The following is a 26,867-nucleotide window of genomic DNA, read 5'->3' on the forward strand; positions in this document are numbered from 1 at the left end:
CCAGTGGTCACGGTATGTTCTCATTCATGGACGACTATAGTGGGCACAACCAGATCAATATGTATGAACATGACGCCAACAAGACTGTGTTCCATACTCCTATTGGGAATTTTCACTACACTGTGATGCCCTTTGGATTAAAAAATGTTGGTGCCACCTATCAACGAGCCATGACTGCCATATTCCACGACATGATGCACAAGCAAGTGGAAGACTATGTTGATGATGTGGTGGTAAAATCGAAGACCCGGGCATCTCATCTCGAAGTTCTAAGGCAGGTGTTTGAAAGATGCAGGGAATACAAATTAAAAATGAATCCTTTGAAGTGCGCATTAGGAGTTTCTTCCGGAAAATTCTTAGGATTCCTGGTCACGGCTGAAGGGATCAAAGTCGACCCATACAAGGCAAAAGCTATTACCACCATGCCTCCTCCACGTACCGTGAAGGAACTACAGAGCTTTATGGGCAAGGTAAATCATATTCGACGCTTCATTCCTGGATTAGCTCAACTCATTGCTTCGTTCACACCTCTGCTGAAGAAAGGAGCAAGCTTCACCTAGACAGCTGGTGAACAAGAAGATTTCCACAAAATATAACAGATATTATTGTCACCGGCCGTCATGAGGTCTCCAGTGCAGGGACGACCCCTGATTCTTTACACAGCTCCCAGTGACGTCGCCATTGGCGTACTCCTCGCTCAGGAAGACGACGAAGGCGTCGAACGACCGATTTACTACTTCAGCCGCACAATGAGAGATGCTCAACTCCGATATCTAAAGACCGAAAGAGCATGCCTGGCATTGGTACATGCAATCCAGAAGTTCATACATTACTTACTATCTAACATGGTCGTACTCATCTCCAAAGATGATCCCATAAAGTTCTTTCTATCAAAGCCAGCCTTGATAGGAAGACCAGCGAAGTGGCTACTCCAGATGTCAGAATTTGACATAGCTTGCACGCCACCTAAAGCCATCAAAGGTTAAGCGGTCGCAGACTTGCTCGCCGCTTTTCCAGGGGAAGACAAAACAACACTACATGAAGAAGTGCCCGGTGAATTCCTAGACATCTTGGTCATCAAGGAAGAAACATGGCTTCTATACTTTGATGGATCTTCCACCCCTAGTAGTGACACCGGAGGAGCGGGCATAGTGCTGGTGTCTCCATCTGGTGAATTTTTCTCACATTCGTTCAAGTTGGATTTCCACTGCACCAACAACTCAGCGGAATATGAAGCCTTCCTATTAGGATTATCCTTGGCCAAGCAAGCAGGAGCAACACACCTAGAGATAAGGGGAGATTCAAAATTATTGGTCAACCAGATGAATGGAACGTATTCTCTCAAAGAAATCACACTTGTTCCATTGAGAACCGAATCTCAGCGACTGTTGACCTATTTTGCTGACGCAACGATCGTCTATACTGGACGGACTAACAATAGGCATGCTGATTGCCTAGCAAATCTCGCCTCCAAGCAACAATTTGAAGGAGCACAGAAAACGATTACTGTACAGAGGCGTACGATATCATCAACTTGGCTCACTCAGATCGAAGACATTCCAGCGAATGATTGGCGAGCACCCATCATTCATGAATTGAGCAGATCTATTTCAGAAGGCCAAGTCAGCCTCAAGGAATTGACGAACTACTTCTTGCTTCATGGAGGGCTATACCACCGAAACCCTGATGGATCTCTATCACGATGTCTTGGGAGCGACGAAGCGGAAGAACAGCTCAAGCGCATACATGAGGAAGTCTGTGGGCAAACGTTAGTGGTAACACTTTACAGAAAGCTTCAAAGAATGGGGTACTACTGGCCATCCATGGAGACTCAGTCAAGAGCTTTACAAGGATCTTGTCCTGATTGCCAAACACCTCCTCATCACTTAGAGGTTTTGACGGTCCACCACACTGGGGACTGGAGGGAGCCTTACATCAAATACCTCCGGGACAACGAACTACCACTGGAAAAGAAGCAAGCAGCCAAACTCATTCAGAAAGCTAAGAGATTCGTCTATCTCGATGGAATCGTATACTACAAAAGCTTCGGTGGAAATTTACTGAGGTGCTTAGCCGAACATGAAATCCCTACAATCCTGAAGGAAGTACATGATGGAGAACATCAAGGAAAAAGGAAACTATTTATTCAAATTCATGAGAAATATTATTGGCCAACCATGGAAGATGATGCATCCGCACACGTTCAGAGGTGTCACCAATGCCAAACTCATGGTAATCTCATCCACACTCCTTGTCTCCCATTGAATTCTGTGAATAGTTCGTGGCCTTTCTACAGCTAAGGACTAGATATCATTGGGAAGATCAATCCAGCATCTTCAAAACAACACGAATACATCATCAATGCGACGGAGTACTTCACCAAGTGGGTTGAAGCTATTCCCCTTCGAAGCACCACTGGAGTTACGATTGCCGCCTTCATCAAAGAGCACATAATATGCAGATTCGGGGTTCCTAAGCATATCGTCACAGATAACGGAACTCCTTTTGCCAACCAAGATGTTGAGAAGATACTCAATAAATATGGGATCAAACAAATCTTCTCCACGCCTTACTATCCACAAGGAAATGGTCAAGCGGAAAGTACCAACAATACTTTGGTCAGGATTATCAGTCGGACGATTCATGACAATCCTCGATCATGGCATGAGCAATTACCCATGGCTCTATGGGCTTGCAGAACTGCACCAAGGAGCTCGATCGGTACTTTTCCATATTCCCTTGTCTATGGAGCCGACGTCATACTTCCAGCGGAAATCAAAGTTCCCTCAGCCAGGATTGCAGCATCCAGTGGTGTACAATGGGATGAGGCCGAAATCTCCAGATCAAGAATCGCTGAGCTAGATATGCTGGAATCAAGGAGAACCAAGGTGGAAAAATATGTGGAAGCTTACAAACAGAGGATCTCCAGAGCCTACAACAAAATGGTAAGACCTCGAACATTTCAAGTAGGAGATTTGGTATTAAAGACGGCAAAGCACATTCAACAAGACATGTCCGCTCCTAAGTTCTCTCCTAAATGGGAAGGGCCATATGTTGTTATCAAAACAGTGTCTAGCGGATACTACAAATTTTTAGAAATCAATTGAGGAAAGGAAGGAAACGTCATCAATGGCAAATGGCTCAAAGCTTATTATGCCTGATCCATGAAACAAACTACCTCTTCATCATTTCAAGCATTTTCAAAAATGCAATTTCATTCCTCCAAAGAGCATACGAATGCTCCTTTGTTCATTAAACATTTCATAAATGAGCAAAATTCGTTCATACCATGATCAACTGTTTCACCTAACTAGAAACTCAGATTTACTCAAAAAACAACAACCACAAATGCTCACTCAGAGCAAACCATCCAGCAACGGATAATCCCTGTAAGAAGCCTCGTCAAGCTTCTACTGAAAAATCTTGGTATTTTCCTTCAAGTCTTCGACCGCTTTCTCAACCCTTTCTGACTCCAGAGCCAGTATCCTCTCCTCATCCAGTAAAGCTGCATTCATGGAAATTGCATCAGCAGCCTCTGCTGCCTTATGAACCTTGATTATCTCAAGACGACGACGGAGCCAGCTTACATTGAATCGCAATATCTCACAATTCGAGATCATTTTATCCCATTGGTGTAGTTCATGGTTTTTGACGTCTCGCAAGTGGATCTGATTCATTTCCTCTATGATCGGCAATAACCCCGCTACCGTGGTTAAAAGGGTTGGAAGAAAACCTTTCCACACTTTTGTGGTGGCAATGTGACCATACTTCTTCCAGATCTTGGTGTACAGATATGCATGACATTTGGGAACCACGAATCGGCCGACCATTTCATTGTCTGGGAAGGTATTAATCAATGAGGCTTCGGATAAAAGTTCAGCGGTTGGGTATTCACGAGTATGGACACTATAATAATTTCCATATTCGGATTCATAATTCCTGAGAATGCTCTGTCCAAATTATGATCGAAAATATCCTTGGAAAATCTTTAACTAGCAAATGCACATTACTAATTTTTATTTTCCATATATAATTAAAAACCTTAATTAAAAGATTCTTACCTTATTTAATTTCGATCCTGGGATTTACTTCCTTCTTAGCCATTAAGGAATATCTTTGAACAATAAAAAATATACGCATTATTGCATGTGTTCAAAGTGTGTCGACATCCTTTCTTTGTAAGTCCTCTTTCATACTTACTCACTTGAAACCGATTTACTACACTTCTAAACAAGTTTAGAATTGGTTCATCTGACTTTCAAGAGCTATGCGATTGATTAAGAACTTCTCAATCACAAATCATGGGTTTAATGGTTCTACCAAAACAAGTTTCGGTTCTACCTCCATGTGAGTACTGTGCATAGTCATATTAGCTTCCCAAAATTCGGTTAACAAGGTACTAGGATCGGTTCCCCTTTTCCTAAAAACGTGTTGCACATGTCCATAGGATCGGTTCCCCTTTCTGCTATAAACCTTGCTGCATCCCATACAAGGATCGATTCCCCTTTGTGATGTGTTGCACCTCTTACTAGGATCGGTTCCCCTTTACCCAGTGTTAGGCCTTACAAACAACACAAACTCGATCATACCAACAGGTGATTACTTAAGATCGTCTTTATTAATAAAAGTCACACCAATACAAAAGTCAGGCCTCATGTGAGTAGTTTTACCAAGAACACAAACAAGTCATAAGCGGTTATATTAATCACACATATTGGTCGTTCATAAGATATGCAATGAAGAACAGCCCCAATAACGCCTAAAGATTTCCTTTTCGGTTCATGAACTTACTTCCTCAAAACACATGTAACAACATTGTTTCCTAGGATGAAATACTCACCTAATACTCATACATAATCACAATAAAATTCATACGATTATGTTGTTGTCTTATCTACAAAGTTTAATGGTTAAGCAATAAACCTCGTATTGAATTCCTTAATATTATGTCTATCTAGAGTGTTCATGCTTCAATATGCACGACTTGAAAGATATGTTAGGGAATGAAACAGTTCAAGTCAAATATCACTAACCTCAAGTGGAAGGATGATGTTGTGGTTTTAGCTCTGTACTTCTTCACTTCTTCAAGTCTTCGCAATACTTGTAATGTCTCATATCCTAATACTTTCAAGCTAACCTATACGAAGTTGACTCTAGTACAGTTAATCAAGCGACTCTTAAATGAGTTTTGGTTCACTAAAATATGACAACCAAACTTGACATACCAACGCTTGGTGGGTTCAACCGAGCTATGCTCTAACACAAATCTAGCAAGGATGTTGCGTTCAAAGCACAAAAAGACACAAAATTACTTGATAAAAGTAAAAATGTGTATATCTCTGAAGATGATCACTCTGAGACTGATGCATCAGATGAAGATCTTGACAAATCAGTCTCGATGATCACAAGAAAATTTAGAGATCTTCTTTTGAAGAGAAGTAAACAGTTCTCCAGAGATAAGCCAAAAGCATCAGTAAAACCCCATAATCATATTCCTCATAAAAACAGGAAATAGATGAAACTGATGACGAGGATATGCCTCAGTGCTTTAAGTGTAAGGGTATTGGTCATTTTGCAAACGAGTTCCCAAATCGTAGAAAACACACTGGGAACAAAGGTCATGTTGCGACACTGTCTTGATGAGATGTCTGACAATTATGATTCTGATGAAGACAAAAATCAAGTGTTGCTCTTCTATGTGAAAATATTGATTTTGATAATTGTAGCAATACATACATCAATCTTGATAATATTTTAGAAGAGAACCCAATCAAGATGGAAGAATCAATTGACCCCTCTGTTGGAAACTCTACGTTTAATGTTTTAGGATCAACTATGTGCCAAGCAGCTTGCGCATATCGGACGCCTGAACCATCTTATGAGTTGAAATGCTCCTATTGTTATCTCAAGGTTCATGAACTTTCAAAGTGTTTCAAGTACAAACACAAGATGAGATATGCCAACAAGCTTGAGCAAAGAGGAGATCGTCTAGCTACCAAGATTAAACTCGCGGAGAAAACAAGCGAGGTATGTAAAATTTTATCGTCTTCAAAGAAGCTAGTCTCCAAAGAGAAGTCTAGACCACTAAAGGAAAGGGTTTGGTATAAACCAGTTCATAGACAGGGAATTATGAATTCCTCTCAAAAGGGTTATGGTGGAAAAATTGTTGTTCACCCCAGCACAACTTGATTGTGTTGTTCTTGTGCATCTCGTCTCATGTGCCTGATTAAAAGAGACAAGATTATGCACACCTCAGGCTTAAAGAAAAAATTGTTTTTCTTAGTTTTTTGTTTTGTTTTGTTTTTGAGTATGGAATTCTTTCATGATGGAAGGGATTTTCCTGTTTAATCAAAAAGAAATGGTTATTATCGACAATTCCACTCTTTATAGGGCTGTGAGATATGCGTACACAAACCTCTTTTAAGGTTTAGAAACCCTACATTCCTTTTTCCTTCTCTGAAACTCTTTATATCTTAAGACTGCTTCTTGAGTTTTGATTGTGATTTCCTCTCACAAAACCCGTGCGTATATGGATACTCCAAGCATCATGTCTTCCGATGGAAAAGATATCAATATGATTGTTAAGCCATCAATCACTAAGGAAAAAGAGAGATCATCATTGTCTCCAACTTTGAAAATAAAAAGAAGGAATGTGAGGAAGCCAAGAGTTGTTCCTTCAAACTCTCAGAAGTTTTCTGATGTTCTTGAAGAGTTAAAGCTGGCAAGAAAAGAGATTCAACAAATAAAGGCTTGTGTTTTAAGATCACTGGAAATTCAGAAGTCCCTGGTTCAACATCATCAGCCAAGAAGGTTTATTGGTATTGACTCCTTTCTCCATGAACCATATGTTCCAATGGTTGTTGACGACAAGGAGTTTGGGGACGACAAGGAATTTTTCAAAGATCTTAATGTCTAGGAAACTTCTTAAGAGAATTTCTATTCTTTTTTTTGTTTAAGAAGGATAACTAGGGTTTGGAATAGCCATTATTGTGAGTTCACATAGCTATGTCCAACGTTTTCATCTTGCAATGTTTTTAGATTTATTTATTTAAATTCTAAAGTTGATTTGGAAGATGATTTTTGCAGTATTAATATTTATGGTTTTATATATTGCAATATGTTATGGAATATGTGTATTTGCGTCCGTGAATTATTATTGTCCCATATGATGTCAAAAGTTATCTTCATATGTCGATATGCATGTATTGATACAAGATCGATGAACTTTTGACAAACAAAAGTTAAGCCTATTATGTCATTTATTGATGGAAGATAGGTTAAAATCTTTTGTTTACGAGGATTATGTCTATTGTATATCATTGTGCAAATAGTGATGGAAAATATAATGAATCCTTATCTATTCCGCAGTATTGATCTTCCCTGATCCATATTTTATGTATATACTGTGCGGCTCCATAAGTCTTCTTATGTGAGCATTTCCAACTAGAGTAATCATAGACTCATTTGTGGTTAATTTGGTTGCGTATTCCGATTAAATTAATCATGGGTTCTCTTGTGATTAGCTTAATTGAGAATTTTGGATACAAAATCATTCTTATGGTTTTTTGGTGTCCAAAGAAATCCTTCTTTTCTCGTAAAAGTAAGGTCGCTCTTGTTGTTCTTTCGGAAATGACATCAAATGGTGGAGAGTTCTTTTGAACTTGCGCTTAATTTCCATATCTTTGTATGGAGTGCGGCTGTGGAATATTTGAGGAGTTATCTCGTATCTTTATAAACTCCGTGATGAATGCATTTAGCTTCAGCTTTATGATTGCATCTAAACAAAGTTGATATGTACTTTTCTTTGGTCTTGAAGCATCTCCATCAAAATTTCATTAGGATCCCGTTTTTGTACCTTTGCCAATTTTATTGACAAAAAGGGGGAGAAGTAATATGTAGTTCACACTACAAATACATATGGTTTTCAGATCATTATGTAAGGGGGAGTGGTTTTCATGTTGAGATGAAAGTATTGACTAAGGGGGGGGTGATACATATTACCATAGTATTGTGGTCAAAGTTGTGATACAATTGAACTTTGATACTGTGTCATAATACTATGACATTGTATAACAATGATCGAGAGATTTTGTTTTCTCATTATTATGGCTACAGATATTCAACAACTATGATGCTGAACTGAACATCTATGGAATCATGGGAGTACTTGGAAAAGATGAAGTTTTCGAGTAATGTTGAAGCACCAAGGAGATCAAGCATGGGGACGAGAAGCTACAAAGTTTTATTTAATTTGCATTCCATATGTATTGATACTTTTGTCACTAAAATTGACAAAGGGGGAGATTGTTAGATCATTGCTCGGTCGAACTCGCAATTGTTGCTATCTCAAGCTTGTTTGTCAAATTTAGTTGTCAAAACTATGTGTCTTTATTTCTAGTCTACTTATAGCTAAGTCTCAGACTAGGATAGTTAAGTGTAGTTGAGCTCCAGACTCCATGGCGATCATCTTACGAAGACGAAGAACTACTCAAGGAACTAGTGGAACTTCATCCGACTAAAAGGTATGTGGATACTTGAGATTATCTATCACTCAAAAGTCTATCTACTCTATCTCCTACTCTTGAGACAAAAGTCGTATAAGTATGATAGTTTTCATACATACACATTTGCTATTTCGAGCCGAGTTTCCTCTCCTATCTTTTTCTCGAAATATGTGTTGGTAAGCTTTCGCTTTAACCATTTTTCATCTTTACCCGTGACGAAAGTCATGATGATGTTTCAATCTTGAAAATGCCTTTGATGACGATAGTTGTGAATAACGACTATTATAACATTATAGAAGAATGTTTCAATGATTGAAGTGTAGAATTGAGATTACCACCTATGGATATAAGCATATATAGTGTGTTCGCACATTAGTGTATAAATCCATGTACCGGAAATCAAGTGTGTGCATACGGTATTGGTGAAGGAGACAGGTTGGGTACGCGTACTGGCAGAACTTTTCCGCCCGAAAAATTCTGCTGAGTTTGGAGTTTACGAACTCATAAACCAGTCACCTTAGGTACGCGTACCCGTAAGCGTACTGGCGGAACTTTTCTACCCAAAAAATTCTGTTGAGTTTGGAAACCAAAAACCAACTCAAATCCGATAGCTAAGGTACGCATACCCGTACGCGTACCCAAGCTGGTTATTTCTCAAATCGGTAGTTCATGAACTTAAAAATAATAAATTATAAGGAATGCAATCTTTGAAAACCGTGGCCATATTGTTCATGAATTGATTCAAATGAATCAAAACGATTTTGTTTCAATTGTGTCTATGAATAAAGACCTAAGAAATTGAACAACTCTTCAACTAGTTCTTATGAGTCATTTGAACTAGTTATGAGAAATATGAATACGGTTAATATGGAAGTGCTCATATGGATAACCATTGGTTAACTATTTGTGAACCAACTAAGTATACACGTTTAGGTACGGTTACTCAAACTTAAATGAAATACATTTCATTTGTGTGTGACAAGCTAAGTTTCGATCTAACGGTTGAAAGATATTAGTTTGGTTGAATCAAGTTTTTCATCTAACGGTGAATATTGAATACTTTGTTACTAAGCTAACATAGATTGCAAACCATAATTTGAAAACTATATAAGGGTGTTGATGGTGGATTTTAGTTCAGGGCTAAAATTGTAAAAACCAAATTTATGCGCTGACATCCTGCAAAGGATAAAGCCACTAATAAGTGATGAATACTTCTTCGCTTTACTAGTTCACATAGAATGGATCATGTGAAACTAATCCCAGTATTCTGTGAATTAAATACACAAAATTCATCCAGGTTGGAGCATGTAGCAACAATCCCATATACCCTGTGAATTTATAGCATTATTAATTAATGCGCGATTAGCCTTGTATTTCCTGTGTTGTTCCCGCAGAACTCTCATTATTGGTACGACATGACGACTGAGTGTTGCTCTCAGCAGAGTAACACGAATCTCCAAGTGTCAATAATAAGGCATGCACGAAATACCCGTACATGCTACATCTCTCGGTGTGTTATACTAGCCCGATTGAGCATATTAGAATCTGGACTGTCCATATCAGTCTTAGAAACAATCACGACCACGCAAATTGGCCGCATGATTTAACCAGCCTAGACAATTCTCAGCAGGAGCAGGATATCACCACAATGACCACCAGTGGGCCCGTTTATGCCCTGGTCGGTCGAACACATGCCATACTCCAAAAAGCCACCAAATACCAGCCTGGAAAAGGGTGATCGAATTGGTATGGAGCATCTTGGAATAATCTTATACGAGCAAGACCGCCGACGACAGTCTTAAAACCAGCCACGGCCGTCCAACTTCTCCGGCATGATTGTACGGCGTGGATTCTCCCATGACCGGTCAGAAAACCTTGTCCTGCACACCGGAAAGCCCCCTCTATACCTGCCTGGTCGACCATCTCCTGACCTAGCCATAGAGCAACGTGCGTTTTCCCAAAGTACGGCCGACGTGACGCTCAAAGGTCGCGGGAAATTCCACTAAGGTCTTAAATCGATCATGACCATACAACTTCACCGGCATGTGTGGATGGCTTAGATCAGGCCTATAATCGTCGAACAGGTATCACAATGTTCACCACCGGCCCAACGTGTGCCCCACACAATCGACCTCCCCAAAGGAGGAGCATTGCATGCAAAACCAAATGGTTGAAGTTGCACCGACGTGAACTGTGTAAAACCCTAATTAGGGTTTGCGGCATGTTACATGTGTCGCAAATTGATCACGAGCGTCCATCTTCGCAAGCTTGGACGGAGGGTGTATATGTAGATTTAAAAGGGCCCGAGCATGTCAACATGATCACCGTGGGCCCGTCTACATGCATGACCGATCGGCCAAGACCGACCATGGTTGGACGCCTCGGTTTGTGCGCCCAAAGTGAGCATGACGCGCGGATTCCCATTTCTTTGCGGCATGGGATTTCTGTTGCAAATCAATCTCAGCCGCTCCTCTTTGCCTGTCAAATTGAGTGGCTTAGATCACATCTTCATGGGACAATGAGGTACAGACGGTATACCGGCAAGCCGTCTACACGCATGCCCGGTCGGTCCTGCCAAAAACGTCTCCCATGCTTGGATTCGACCAAGCTAAAGAGTGATGCTTGCGCACCTCTTCAAAACCCTAAAACTTCATCAACGACCACAGATGAGCGTCATATATCATCTCGTCCGTCCAACTCTACCAGCTTGGTTAGGCAGTCCAAGGTAGGAGTTAGTTGGCCAATAAGGTGTCGTGGTGATCACCATCCGTCACTCTACCACATCATGTGATCGGCCAAGGGAGGGCTTGCCTACGCAGCCTCCAAACGACCACTCGAAGGTAGCTATGCGTGCAGCTGTTTTGAGACGCTTAATCCGTGGATTACTCCGATAAGCTTTAAAACAGCGAGGCTTCATGCATATTGAATATATTCGATGCATTTCATGCATAGAATACACACGATACTTCGTAAATATCGATTTCCCAAATAACTTAGTTATTTAACCTAGCACCGTATGCTACTTTCTGTGGATCCCACGATCCACACAATCGAGACGTCAAGCATGTCACAAACTGGGGGATACATACTGGGGTATTGGTCTGGTGGTTTACAACGTGCAGCGTGCAACGCGCCATCACAAGAACGTGTCAGGAAGACATGGACGGTTAGTGATGATGGGAGAAGTTGGCAAATACTGATCGTGTGACACTAACATGACTCCACTACTCCATTACTCCACTTCCCATGAGAGATGAGGGTTGTGTTTTATGACTTGTATAAATAGGTTCTCCTCCCTATTTCCACACAGACAAGACAGAAACCAAGTGTTGATACCACGTATTCAAACACACAGATCTTTTCTTACATTATTGCAAGCCAGTTCGGTATTTTGATACAAGTCAAAAACAGACAACACCTTCACGATCTCAACACCTTCTTCGCTTCCCTCCCTAAGATCAACCTCATCTCTTTCACTTGTGACTGAAGCAAGTCTGGAACGACCATTTCTTGATTTAGGCCAGAATATTACAGATTGATCTCTCGAATCAGAAAGCACTCCCGTGCAGTGCATTTGTTTAGGGTTTAGATTCATTTCTCATCCACACCCCCCAAATTACCAAAACCAGCAGAAATAGTTTTCACCCGTAAACAATTGGCGACCACAGTGGGAGATTAATCTTTCGGTTGTGAACTCAATTTCTTCAATACCAATTCAATTTTACTGATTTCGAAAATGGTGGATCTTAGGTCTGGATCAGCAAGCAATCCTGACGGGACTAGTGCTGACAACACTCTCGGTGTTGATATCCCAGGTGTCACCGTGCAGCCTTTCAATATGATCAATGTATCTCGTGGAGTTACGTCCTCTACAACAAGCACCAGCGGAGCAGGAGAAGATATTCCTTTGGGCGTGACACCTGCTATCACCAGATCCAGAGCAGCCGCGAACCCTGGCATCTCTTCAAGTGTAACGCCTCCAGCCGTCACCAGAGCAACTGCCACTCCTCCATCGGGACGAGGAGCTGGAGGAGCCATAGGAGGAAAACTCCCTATTACCATGGTGGATTTGATGGAGAGACAAGAAGTTCTCGCTAGGGCCCAAACGGACATGGCTACAACTCAGAAAGAGGTACTCACTATTCTTGAGACATTAACTGATCGATTTCCACAAGAGCCGCGACAGCCCCTGAAGCCAACAAGGAACACATTCAATGCACCCGGAGAAGGTACTTCAGCGGCGCGTGCCTACATGGACCTGATCAAAGAAGCGATAAACGACATACTTGGTCTCCTCATCAAGATGACATCAGCTATGAGCGGTCCTGTCATGGAGACTCCTACACTGGGGACTGATCCTCACAACGATCCTCCTCAAGTCAATAGTTTCACTATGAACCATAGGCCGGTGGATCAGGAAGCGGATTCAGTGGAAAGTTTATGCGAACTTTTACACCTCTCGAAGAATCAGCGGGCGGAGACGTTTGCTGCAATCAACCAGAGGAAGGTCACAACCGCGCGCTACATGTTACCGCACACATCAAGGATTCAGAGTTCAAGAGGGCCCTTATCGACACAGGAGCGTCTTCGAATGTGATTACTCTCAAGACTTTCAGGACAACCAAGGTTCGCCCGGGAAAGATCGTACGGAAGCCTACTACAATGATGGACTTCGAGCGAAACCAAACCAACACGTACGGGTATGCCAACCTGAATTTATCTGTAGGGCCTATCCAGTCAAAGGTGAAATTCGAAGTCATAGAAAGAGAGCCAGACTACCACATGATATTGGGGAGACTGTTACTTCATGACAGTATGATTGTCCCTTCGACATATCACCAGTGCCTGAAGACTATGCTAAATAAAGAATTCTTCCGTATCCCTGCATCGCTGTCTCCTTATGCACCGATATGTGGAGTGGAATTGTTTGAACCAAGAGAAGCTCCGCAGGAAGGATCAGACAAAGTTCATTGCATCCCACTCCCCACGTGGGCGTCAATTCAGGAGGAGAACCGACTCGCATCATTGAGGGCTAAGCCCCACGATGCATCTTTGTCGACAAGGCGTTCTTCTTCATCCGGTGAAGCCGCAACCAACGCTCACGCTAAGAGGGAACAAACTTTTTTGGAAAGCCTTGACCAGAAAAGGAAAACCGTATACTGAAGCCGCTGTTAGAAATGAGCAAGAGAGACTGTTACCCAATCTCCCCGCCCAACGGAATGCTACAACAATGACGATCCACACGAAGAGGTGCTGGATGCTCCACCACAGCTGCAAGACGGCACTAACTCCACAATTGATGAGCTAGAAATCGTTAACATCGGGAATGAGGAATCTCCTAGGCCCATCTCCACCAGCTCAACCTTGTTTACGGATGAACGCACGAAGCTTGTACAACTTCTCAAAGAATACCAGGACATATTCGCTTGGACGTATGAAGAAATGCCCGGTCCAGATGAAAAATTGGTCACCCACCATCTACATGTCATACCTGGAGCCAAGCTGATCAAGCAATCTCCGAGGCAATTCAGGCACGAGTCGGAAGAGCAAATCAAGACTGAAATTCAGAAGGTGCTTGTTGCTGGCTTCATTAAGCTCATCCATCATACGACCTGGTTGGCTAATGTGGTCCCGGTGAAAAGAAAAACGGACAGATCAGGTGCTGCGTGGATTTCAGAGACTTGAACAAATGCTGCCCCAAAGACGATTCTCCTCTACCTAACATTGCATGTTAGTAGACTCCATCAGCGGACACAACATGTTCTTCTTCATGGATGGATATAACGGGTACAATCAGATAAGGATGTACGAGCATGACGCAAGTAAGACAACTTTTCGAACTCCTCTCGAAAATTTTTATTATACTGTAATGCCATTTGGTTTAAAGAATGCCGGTGCAACGTATCAACGCTCTATGACGACAATCTTCCACTGGAGCCGATACCTCAAAGGAGCAGCCTCAAGAAGATAACGATGTACGCGCGTCATGTCAAGAAAGATCCGGGCGAATCACTCTATCAGATGATGGTGCATGTTTATCATGTTATGTTGGAGAATCTGCGCTTTTGGTCATCCTCTGGACTTCGTGAAGCTGTTGAACGCTCATCTACAACAACATCTGCCTTGCTAGAAAGAACTAGGTTTTCCAGTAATTAAGAGCCTCATTATGTTCGTTACTCAACATACATCTCGCCAACATGCAATACAACCTTCAGCCTTCCATAAGCTCGCTGAAGCAGTAAGAGGAAATCCACCGAGATACAACATCCTGCGCGTCCAAAATTGCCAACTTCAACTCTAGTACCACATGCACGACTGTCACAATGATGAAACAACGTCCAAGATATTCCATATCTGGATCGACGATAACTACATCAATGAGAGACGCTTTCAGAATTTGTCTCCCGTGGAAGAAGTAGTTGCGTTACCAAAGGAGATTGCACTTGGGACTTAATAGGGTGCCAAGTTCGTGCAAGTTTCCACCACGCCTCTCCCTGCCAGTCTCTTCTGATCACAACTGCTACCAAGAACCCTCGTCGATTGATACCATCCAGAGCTTCACCATATCAACGACCACTACGTAGAAAAGACCCATCGGGTATACAAGATGGAGCCACGTAGACCACGCTTGGGGACTGAGGCTCAGCATGAAATTCCTTCGCCGTCAGTCAAGAACTTCTTCAACACAAGAGAGATGGTCAATCAAGAAGCATGTAATTCGCAAGGGGAAACCAAACTGAAGAAGAGGCCGCTTCAACACTCTCTCCAGCAGAAGCCGCTTCAACACTTCCTCCACCAGAAGCTTCTTGAACTCTCAATCCAGGAGCCGCCTCCATGTTCACTTCAGAAGCCTGCTTCTCTCTAGGATCCGCCTCCACGTTCGCTTCAGAAGCCTGCTTCGGCGCTCTCCCTGGGACCTGCTCGCTCCAGAAGCTGCCTCAACGCTTTTTGCAGGACCCACATTCACATTTGAGCACACAAGGTTCATTTTTGAGCAAAGCAAGCACGTGGTGGGTCCCACGTTCGAGCGAGGCAAGCAACAAGGTCGGTGTTTGGTCAAGGCAGCAAGGCCGGTGTTTGGTCAAGATAACAGGGTCAGTGTTCGGTCGAAGTAGTAAGGATGACACTCGAGCAAGCATATCAACCGTACGGGAAAAGCAGGCGCAGGACAGGGCTGACGTTTGAAACATGTACACGGTGGACCCGTGTTTGATCGAAGCATGCACAACTGTCCATGTTCGAAGAAAGCATGCTCGCATCGGGACCCACGTTTAACCGAAGCAGGCACAACAAGCCCATGTTCGATCAAGAAGGCGCATGATGAGTCCCACGGTTGAGCGAAGGAGGCGGGTCCACATGCCTATCAAACAGGTGCAACAGGGTGACGTTTGGTCGAAGCATATACATGGTGGGTCCACATTCGTCCAGGGTTACATGCACGGTTTTCTATGGGAAGAGGAGCATACAAGTTCTATTCCCTTCTTGGCTCAAATACCTGAAGGAGGAAACCGGTCCCACCAAGGTCGTGGTCACACTTGGCATACACACACAGACGATTGCCAACACGGCCGTCCAGAGTCCCTCCAGGTAAACTTCCTTTGTATTTTCTTTTTACGTTGTATACGTCACCATCTCATGCCTACCCCACAATAATGTAACTATTATGCGCTAGGCAGGGGACTTAATGTTGATGGTGAATTTTAGTTCAGGCTAAAATTGTAGAAACCAAATTTATGCGCTGACATCCTGCAAAGGATAAAGCCACTGATAAGTGATGAATACTTCTTCGCTTTACTAGTTCACCTAGAATGGAGCATGTGACAATAATCCCGGTATTTTGTGAATTAAATACACAAAATTCATCCAGCTTGGAGCATGTAGCAACAATCCCATATACCCTGTGAGTTTATAGCATTATTAATTAATGCGCGATTAACCTTTTATTTACTATGTTGTTCCCGCAGAACTCTCATTATTGGTACGGCATGACGACTGAGTGTTGCTCTCAGCAGAGTAACACGAATCTCCAAGTGTCAATAATGAGGCATGCACGAAATACCCGTACATGCTACATCTCTCGGTGTCTTATACTAGCCCGATTGAGCATATTCGAATCTGGACTGTCCATATCAGTCTCAGAAACAATCACGACCACGCAAATTGGCCGCATGATTTAACCAGCCTAGACAATCCTCAGCAGGAGAAGGCTATCACCACAATGACCACCGGTGGGCCCGTTTATGCCCTGGTCGGTCGAACACATGCCATACTCCCAAAAGCCAGCACATACCAGCCTGGAAAAGGGTGGTCGAATTGGTATGGAGCAACTTGGAATAAGCTCATACGAGCAAGACCGCCGACGGCAGTCTCAAAACCAGCCACGAACATCCAACTTCGCCGGGATGATTGGACGACATGGATTATCCCATGACCGGTCAGACAAGCTTGTCCTGCACACCGGCGGGCCCCCTCTCTACCTTCCTAGTCGACCATCTCCTGACCTAGCCATAGAGCAACATGTGTTTGCCCAAAGTACGTCCAGCGTGATGCTGAAAGGTCGCGGTAAATTCCTCCAAGGTCTTAAATCGATCACGACCATCCAACTTCACCGGCATGTTTGGATGGCTTAGATCAGGCCTATAGTCATCGAACAGGTATAACCATGTTCACCACTGGCCCAACGTGGGCCCCAAACGATCGGCCTCCCCAAAGGAGGAGCATTACATGAAAAACCGATTGGTTGAAGTTGCACGGGTGTGAACTGTGTAAAACCCTAATTAGGGTTTGCGGCATGTTACATGTGTCGCAAATTGATCACGAGCGTCCATCTTCGCAAGCTTGGACAGAGGATGTAGATGTAGATTTAAAAGGGCCGGAGACTGTCAACATAATCACCATGGGCCCATCTACATGCGTGACCGGTCGGCCAATACCGGCCATGGTTGGACGCCTCGGTTTGTGCACCCAAAGTGAGCATGACGCGCGGATTCCCATTCCTTTGCAGCATGGGATTTCTGTTGCAAATCAATCTCGGTCGCTCCTCTTTGCCTGTCAAATTGAGTGGCTTAGATCGCATCTTCATAGGACAGTGAGGTACAAACATGTACACCGACAAGCCGTCTACACGCATGCCCGGTCGGTCCTGCCAAAAACGTCTCCCATGCTTGGATTCGACCAAGCTAAAGAGTGATGCTTGCGCACCTCTTCAAAACCCTAAAACTTCATCAACGGTCGCAGATGAGCGTCATATATCATCTCGTCCGTCCAACTCTACCAGCTTGGTTAGGCAATCTAGTCTAGGAGTTAGTTGGCCAATAAGGTGTCGTGGTGATCACCATCCGTCACTCTACCACATCATGTGATCGTCCAAGGGAGGGCTTGCCTACGCAGCCTCCAAACGATCACTTGAAGGTAGCTATGCGTGCAGCTGTTTTGAGACGCTTAATCCGCGGCTTACTCCGATAAGCTTTAAAATAGCGAGGCTTCATACATATTGAATATATTCGATGCATTACATGCATAGAATACACACGATATTTCGTAAATATCGATTTCCCAAATAACTTAGTTATTTAACCTAGCATCGTATGCTACTTTCTGTGGGTCCCACGATCCACACAATCGAGACATCAAGCATGTCACAAACTGGGGGATACATATTGGGGTATTGGTCTGGCGGTTTACAACGTGCAGCGTGCAACGTGCCATCACAAGAACGTGTCAGGAAGACATGGACGGTTAGTGATGATGGGAGAAGTGGGCAAAGACTTATCGTGTGACACTAACATGACTCCACTACTCCATCACTCCACTTCTTCCACTTCCCACGAGAGACGAGGGTTTTGCTTTATGACTTGTATAAATAGGTTCTCCTCCCTATTTCCACACAGACAAGACAGAAACCAAGTGTTGATACAACGTATTCAAACACAGAGAGCTTTGTTGACATTATTGCAAGCCAGTTCGGTATTCTGATACAAGTCAAAAACAACCAACACCTTCACGATCTCAACACCTTCTTCGCTTCCCTCCCGAAAATCAACCCCATCTCCTTCACTTTGTGACCGAAGCAAGTCTGGAACGACCATTTCTTGGTTTAGGCCAGAATTGTACAGATTGATCTCTCGAATCAGAAAGCACTCCCGCGCAGTGCATTTGTTTAGGGTTTAGATTCATTTCTCATCCACACACCTCAAATTACCGAAACTAGCAGAAATAGTTTTCACCCATAAACAAAAGGAGAACTCTAACAACTCGAAAAACTAATCCCCACACCTCCTGTGTGATACTAGTTAGTTTTGGTAGAGTCGATTCTCCTTTAACCTTAGGTTTGTTCTCGAGACCCTGTAGGTTAACGACTTAAAAACTTCATTGGGACTGTGAAGCCAGACGAAACTACTTCTCTTGTAGTTGAGCGATCTGATCTTGCCATTTTCTATCGTACGAGTTCAATTGAATAATTGACTTGAGATTAAATCTCCGATAGGGCAAGATAAAAAGAAATCACAAACATATTCGTCTCATCGTTTGTGATTGCACAATATCTTGTTTCGCTACCATACAATTAAGATTATTGTGAGGTGATTGATAATTCTAGGATGTTCTTCGGTATTATAAGTCCGGGTTATCAATTAGTTAATGTTCACCTTGATTTCTATTAAAAGACGGAACAAACTCTTAGGTTTATCTGTGGGAGACAGATTTATCTATCATCGTAGACTTTTCTGTGTGATACAGATTTGTTTATTCAAGTCTTCGACTTTGGGTCGTAGCAACTCTTAGTTGTGGGTGAGATCATCTAAGGGAATCGAGTGCATATTATCCTACTGGGATCAGAGACGTAAGGAGCGCAACTGTACCTTGAATCAGTGTGAGATTGATTAGGGTTCAACTACAGTCCAGACCGAAGTTAGTTTGCAGTAGACTAGTATAGCGCCGCTAAAATTTCTCGTGGGCCTTAAAACCGAAATCAACTCATTTGAGTGGGAATCTAGAGTTTTATATTGTGCGTGCGTGGTCCATAATACTGGGTGCTTATAGCAGCATAGTGTGCCCCAAACCAAGTTGGGGTGTTCTTAGCTAAATGGTTGTCCCCTTAGTGAAATTTATGTGCCTAATTAGTAGGTGTTGTAGAAAGCTCTAAAAAAATAATTGAGCATGCCTGACACGTTTTGGACATGAGCAGCTAGCTAGGAAGATTTTTGTCTCTTTATTTTCTTTTCAAAACTAAATCCTGGAAACAAGTCTTTCTTCTTCTCTTACCTTGTGATTCCACCATTTTTCTTCCCCTCATTTTTACTGATTTTCAAGACAAACCTCGAAAAAAAGAGAGGAAAGTTATTGGTTTCCAGTGCAAATTCTGGCTCAACCCACACCCCAAATTTCGCTGAATTTGTGTTCTACAAAGGTAGGGGATTTCTTCTCTTGGGTTAAATTTTCAGTACCAACTATTTCTGCTCTAATTTAATTCAGATATGTTTGTCATTTCTGTTGTTGATTTTCAATGTCCTGGTAATTTGAAATGTTTTCAAATATTGTATCATTCATGCAAGACGGTAACTATTTTTGGGGTTTTGCTAGCCAAAAGTTTAACTACAATTTCCCATGATATTTCTTCGAATTGCCTATCCTTCTTGATACTTTCTACTCTGTGTTTAACTCTGGTACTTTGAGCTGTTTTGATAACCATGAATTTAATTAATTCGTTTATAAACTTTCTCCAATTGATCCCTGTTTTGATGACATCGTACGACAAGCAATTTTGGTTTCAAATCATATGCACCTTTGTTTAATTCTTAATGTGTTGCATATCATTTCAAATGTTACAAGTAATTTGTAAAGATTAAAAGGGTTATGCAGGCCCACAAGTTTTGATTTCAATCAAAATTAAGGTCTTTTACTAAGTTTCTAAACTTTCCTACTAACTGTTTGTGAAAATAGCTCACTGAACAACATTTTGAATTATCCAGTGAAACTTAAAACCTTTTATGGGCTGATATTGCCTTTGCATTTAAACTCCTTTCATTTCTGTTAAGTGAGCATTTGAAACTCCTCTGATCCATCAGCTCTTCACGTTGTTATTTTCGACCCATCCAACATCCAATAAAAATTCAAATCATTTTTCAGCGTTTTTTTGTACTTTATTACTTTCCCTACCTTGTCAACTCAAGTATTCTATCTTAATTATTTGCCTTACTATGCCAGCTTGAAAGCTTTACAGGTCTAAGTTATCACTATCAACCAAAAATGTACTGTCTTATTATTAAAACACCATTGTTTTATGTTTTTGTTATGTGTACATTCACTTGGTTGTCATTAAACTTCTGAGCACTTGGTATTAAATTTATGGGATGATTTCATCGTGTACAGTAAATGAATTACTTTCTTTTTTGAAATGTATATTGACTATGATGAGTATTGTCAGAGTTTCCTTCTTACGAACAAGCCTAATAGGAAACTAGACGACTCTACTTTAGGAATGTCAGGCCCTTTGGGCCCCCCACTTACGAGTGGCAACCCGGAAGACCGTTAGCTGTAACGGTAGCTGGTATCTGACTACCCTGACATCGGCGCTGGCCAAAAGAATAATAGAGTCACTTTAACCCGATTTACAACTCTTTAATTTCGTTATGAATTTCAATTGGGTAAAGCTTTTCATTTTGTACATTATTTTTAGCTGCTGCTCTTGTCCATTTGTTTACGTTTCGCAGGTAAACATTTTTGTAACCCCTACTGGGCATTGCTCACCCTGTTTTGTTTTGTTTTCTCCCCACAGAGGACGAGAGGAGCTTGTAGCAGTAAGCTTGGGAGGAGCTTACGGCTAGAACTTGAGCAAAAGTGGTATTTTTGCTTTTCCATAATGTGTATATCATGAGGTTATCTGGGTGGTTTTGAACTTCTTGCTTGAGTCGTGCTACTGTTATACTTTGTTATGTATATTTGCGTCGCCGCATGGTTCCTCTTTGCATTTTGCTTCATTTTGATGTGTAACAATTTGTAAAGGCCATGGTATTATGCACGTTTTAATTTTGGGCGTTTTTTGGGGTTGTTTTGAATTCCTTGTCGTCTATTATCAATGTATTACTGACCCATCATATATGTTATTGTCCTTCCATATTTCTTCTGATACATTAATTACTAAGTCATGGATTTAATGGTTTTCGCGTGTATTTGTTTAGGTTCCCTCTACTGTTAACGGTAGGAGTAGAAGTAGTTGCAAATTATGTAATGTTTTCCTAAATGTAATGTGTACTTCACACACAGTCTGCATTATGTACTATTTTGGATTTATCTAAACTAAACTGGGTACTTGGACTATTAAGGTTGCAGTTGCTTCATGTCATTCCAGTCTTCTTTAGAATATGGTATTCAATCTCATCTCTGAACTGGGTATATTTCTGAAGCTAGCATATGTATACATTGTTACTATACTTTTTCCTAGTGCCCATTATTAAAAATAATAATAATACTAATTATGAAGATCATTTCACTTCTCTAGTTTTATGAAGCTGCAATCAGAAATTTTCATTTCTTGTTTCTGTGTCTGATGTTAATTTTTGGCACTCGTTCTTATTTGATTTATGGAGATACGTATATTTTTTAATTTTTATTTTAACTTACGAGTGACGTACCGAGGGGTTTGCTCTGCTAGTCGGGTTGAAAACCAACCCGTTTAGACGGGAAATTCCCTGGTCCGCTACAGTTGGCATCAGAGCCCATGTTCCGATTTACCGGGGCTGTGGTTCCCTTTCTTATTTGATTAAGTTATTTGATTTTGTCATTTTGTTTTGGGGATTTTGGAAAAACCAGAAACCGTGATATACATATTATTCTGTGTGTTAGTAATGTACATTACTAACCAATTGTGAGTCTAATACGTTATCTATTTTGAAGATGTCGCGGTGTTAAAAATTTGTAGCCTCAAGCTTCGTCCCTAGGATTCTCAAGCTCCGTATGTAAGGAAGAACAAAAATTCTTAGCGGGAGAACTGCACGCCTTGAGAACGATTCGAAAAAACTGGTAAGTTCGATGATGACTATGGCAAATGGTGTTAGGACCAGAGAAACTTAGTACCGCTGTAGACTTGGAGGAATTCAAGTAGGTTGTACGAAATGACTAAATGTTTAGTAGGATGGAGGAACCTATCGTAGAACTAAGGGGACACGCGGCTTAAACTCGTAATGTACTTTTCTTTTACTATTTATTTATCATTTTTTTTGACATGCTCCCAGCTTTATGTCAGGCTTATACCCTTACCAAATGAATCTCCTCAAAATTATGTCTGTCATGTGCCTTTTTCCTGTGTTGGTAAAGTCTGTAACTAGTGTTCACTGACTACTTGTTTTCAAAAGAATTAAGTTCCTTAACGACACTTGCTTTGACGTCCATGCATGTTCTCATAACGTTAGTTAGTTTTAAAGGTTTGCTTCACCTGCTAACCATTTTTTTCATATATTAATTCTTCATAATACTTTGTGTCATTGCTTTTTGTTAAAGAAAAATGAACTGTTTTGGTTTACAATTTTTTCGGCCTGACTGGATAATGTCATCTCCACTTTTAATATAGAAATTAATACATCAATTTCATTTAGTAATTCTCTTTGAAATGCCCGTTGTATTTGGAAAACAATATTCATTTGAGTCCATACTAATTATTTAAAAAGTTTCTGATAAATCTTTGGTCTACCTAAACGGGAATTCTATGATCTCTTTGATTCTTACCTAGCTTTATTCTTTTGTACTTGATGTCCCGAACTAGTGTGTGAACATTTTATGCCCTTTCCTGTTGCTGCTAACTTTGAACTGGTTAAAAGAATTATAATTTCGTAGTTTGACTTGTATATATATGGACATGTTTGACAGTCACCATATAGTTAATATTTCGTAGTTTGAATTATAATTCTTCAACCCGTTTTCTATTTAGTTGTTCTTTGACACTATTTTTACAACCAACCTTCTTTGTATCCCATCTTTCTTTTCTTTTTTGCTAGCTCTATCGTTAATGAGCATTAGACGCAAGTGAAAGTGGAGCATCAGTAACCATAATGACCATTATAGTCATTGTCAATAGTCGAATAGTAGTGGGATTTTGTCGCTGTGGATTTTCTAAGGAGTTACCTAAGGTTCAGCAAGGAATGGAAGGGACAGTATGACTATCGATTGACTAGCGCCACTCCCTATGCAACTTGTACTTCATAGAGATTGTCATGATACATGGAATTTCTTCGCCAACCGTTTAGAGCGACCTCTTGTTCACGTACAAGTATTAGGGAGTTTCCATCTAGCTTTGGGCATCGAGCTAGATTTGATTATTGTTTCCCATCCTCAGTAAATGGTTAAGAGTGGGCTTCTCAAAATTAGGAAGACATGTTGTAGGCACACGTACGACTTCAAGGACAGTTGGAGGATGCTCTTGAAGTGAATCACATATCCAAGCTTCGAAGACGCGACGTTGACCCTTATCACGCGATTAGGTGACAAGATTTGCAGTCGCGCAAGATTATGACTTATGATCGAAAGTCGGTACTCGTTATCGTTATCTGATGGATCCAATCCTTCGGGTAAAAACCGTTTAGGCGACGAATGAAGCGTGGCAGCATCACTTTCTAGAGGAAGGCACTTGGAAGCTAGAGTTTGATGGGAGGGACAAGTAACCGGGCTACTTGAAGGTAAATCGTCATTGCTCTTATGCTTAATTTTGAATTTGGGGGACCAAATTCTTTTTTTTACGGGGTAATGGTGTAGCGCCGCTAAAATTTCTCGTGGGCCTTAAACCCGAACTCAACTCATTTGAGTGGGAAGCTAGAGTTTATAATGTGCGCGCGTGGTCCAAATACTGGGTGCGTATAGCAGCAGAGTGTGCCCTAAACCAGGTTTGGGTGTTCTTAGCTAAATGGTTGTCCCCTTGGTGAAATTTATGTGCCTAATTAGTAGGTGTTGTAGAAAGCTCTAGAAAATAATTGAGCATGCCTGACACGTTTTGGACATGAGCAGCTAGCTAGGGAGATTTTTGTCTCTTTATTTTCTTTTCAAAACTAAATCCTGGAAACAGGTCTTTCTTCTTCTCTTACCTTGTGATTCCACCATTTTTCTTCCCCTCATTTTTACTGATTTTCAAGACAAACCTCGAAAAAAAAAAAGAGAAAAGTTATTGGTTTTCCAGTGCAAATTTTGGCTCAACCCACACTCCAAATTTCACTGAATTTGTGTTCTACAAAGGTAGGGGATTTCTTCTCTTGAGTTAAATTTTCAGTACCAACTATTTCTGCTCTAATTTAATTCAAATATGTTTTCTCTCATTTCTGTTGTTGGCAATTTGCAATGTTTTCAAATATTGTATCATTCATGCAAGACGGTAACTATTTTTGTGGTTTTGTTATCCAAAAGTTTAACTACAATTTCCCATGATATTTCTTCGAATTGCCTATCCTTCTTGATACTTTCTACTCTGTGTTTAACTCTGGTACTTTGAGCTGTTTTGATAACCATGAATTTAATTAATTCGTTTATAAATTTTCTCCAATTGATCCCTGTTTTGACGACATCGTACAACAAGCAATTTTGGTTTCAAATCATATGCACCTTTGTTTAATTCTTAATGTGTTGCATATCATTTCAAATGTTACAAGTAATTTGTAAAGATTAAAAGGGTTATGCAGGCCCACAAGTTTTGATTTCAATCAAAATTAAGGTCTTTTACTAAGTTTCTAAACTTTCCTACTAACTGTTTGTGAAAATAGCTCACTGAACAACATTTTGAATTATCCAGTGAAACTTAAAACCTTTTATGGGCTGATATTGCCTTTGCATTTAAAACTCCTTTCATTTCTGTTAAGTGAGCATTTGAAACTCCTCTGATCCATCAGCTCTTCACGTTGTTATTTTCGACCCATCCAACATCCAATAAAAATTCAAATCATTTTTCAGCGTTTTTGTACTTTATTACTTTCCCTACCTTGTCAACTCAAGTATTCTATCTTAATTATTTGCCTTACTATGCCAGCTTGAAAGCTTTACAGGTCTAAGTTATCACTATCAACCAAAAATGTACTGTCTTATTATTAAAACACCATTGTTTTATGTTTTTGTTATGTGTACATTCACTTGGTTGTCATTAAACTTCTGAGCACTTGGTATTAAATTTATGGGATGATTTCATCGTGTACAGTAAATGAATTACTTTCTTTTCTGAAATGTATATTGACTGTGATGAGTATTATCAGAGTTTCCTTCTTACGAACAAGCCTAATAGGAAACTAGACGACTCTATTTTAGGAATGTCAGTCCCTTTGGGGTCCCCCACTTACGAGTGGTAATCCGGAAGACCGTTAGCTGTAACAGTAGCTGGTATCTGACTATCCTGACATCGGCGCTGGCCAAAAGAATAGTAGAGTCACTTTAACCCGATTTACAACTCTTTAATTTCGTTATGAATTTCAGTTGGGTAAAGCTTTTCATTTTGTACATTATTTTTAGCTGCTGCTCTTATCCATTTGTTTATGTATCGCGCAGGTAAACATTTTTGTAACCCCTACTGGGCATTGCTCACCCTGTTTTGTTTTGTTTTCTCCCCACAGAGGACGAGAGGAGCTTGTAGCAGTAAGCTTGGGAGGAGCTTACGGCTAGAACTTGAGCAAAAGTGGTATTTTTGCTTTTCCATAATGTGTATATCATGAGGTTATATGGGTGGTTTTGAACTTCTTGCTTGAGTCGTGCTACTGTTATACTTTGTTATGTATATTTGCGTCGCCGCATGGTTCCTCTTTGCATTTTGCTTCATTTGATGTGTAACAATTTGTAAAGGCCATGGTATTATGCACGGTCTAATTTTGGGCGTTTTTTGTGGTTGTTTTGAATTCCTTGCCGTCTGGTTTCAATGTATTACTGACCCATCATATATGTTATTGTCCTTCCATATTTTTGCCGATACATTAAGTACTAATTCATGGATTTAATGGTTTTCGCGCGTATTTGTTTAGGTTCCCTCTACTGTTAACGGTAGGAGTAGAAGTAGTTGCAAATTATGTAATGTTTTCCTAAATGTAACGTGTACTTCACACACAGTCTGCATTATGTACTATTTTGAATTTATCTAAACTAAACTGGGTACTTGGACTATTAAGATTGCAGTTGCTTCATGTCATTCCAGTCTTCTTTAGAATATGGTATTCAATCTCATCTTTGAACTGGGTATATTTCTGAAGCTAGCATATGTATACATTGTTACTATACTTTTTCCTAGTGCCCATTATTAAAAATAATAATAATACTAATTATGAAGATCATTTCACTTCTCTAGTTTTATGAAACTGCAATCAGAAATTTTCATTTCTTGTTTCTGTGTTTGATGTTAATTTTTGGCAC

The 26,867-nt window shown here is 40.9% G+C and overlaps 1 long non-coding RNA gene across 1 annotated transcript; it reads left to right on the forward strand.

Annotated features, from left to right (window-relative positions):
* The first annotated feature begins 19,717 nt into the window (after window positions 1-19,717).
* Window positions 19,718-26,621, forward strand: LOC113310692. The gene is made up of 4 exons (XR_003341341.1): window positions 19,718-19,911; window positions 21,280-22,523; window positions 23,495-24,172; window positions 26,081-26,621. It is a non-coding gene; the product is annotated as an uncharacterized LOC113310692 (long non-coding RNA).
* The last annotated feature ends 246 nt before the right edge of the window (window positions 26,622-26,867 follow it).

This window comes from Papaver somniferum, chromosome 9, assembly GCF_003573695.1.
Source record: "Papaver somniferum cultivar HN1 chromosome 9, ASM357369v1, whole genome shotgun sequence".
Classification (NCBI taxonomy): Eukaryota; Viridiplantae; Streptophyta; class Magnoliopsida; order Ranunculales; family Papaveraceae; genus Papaver; species Papaver somniferum.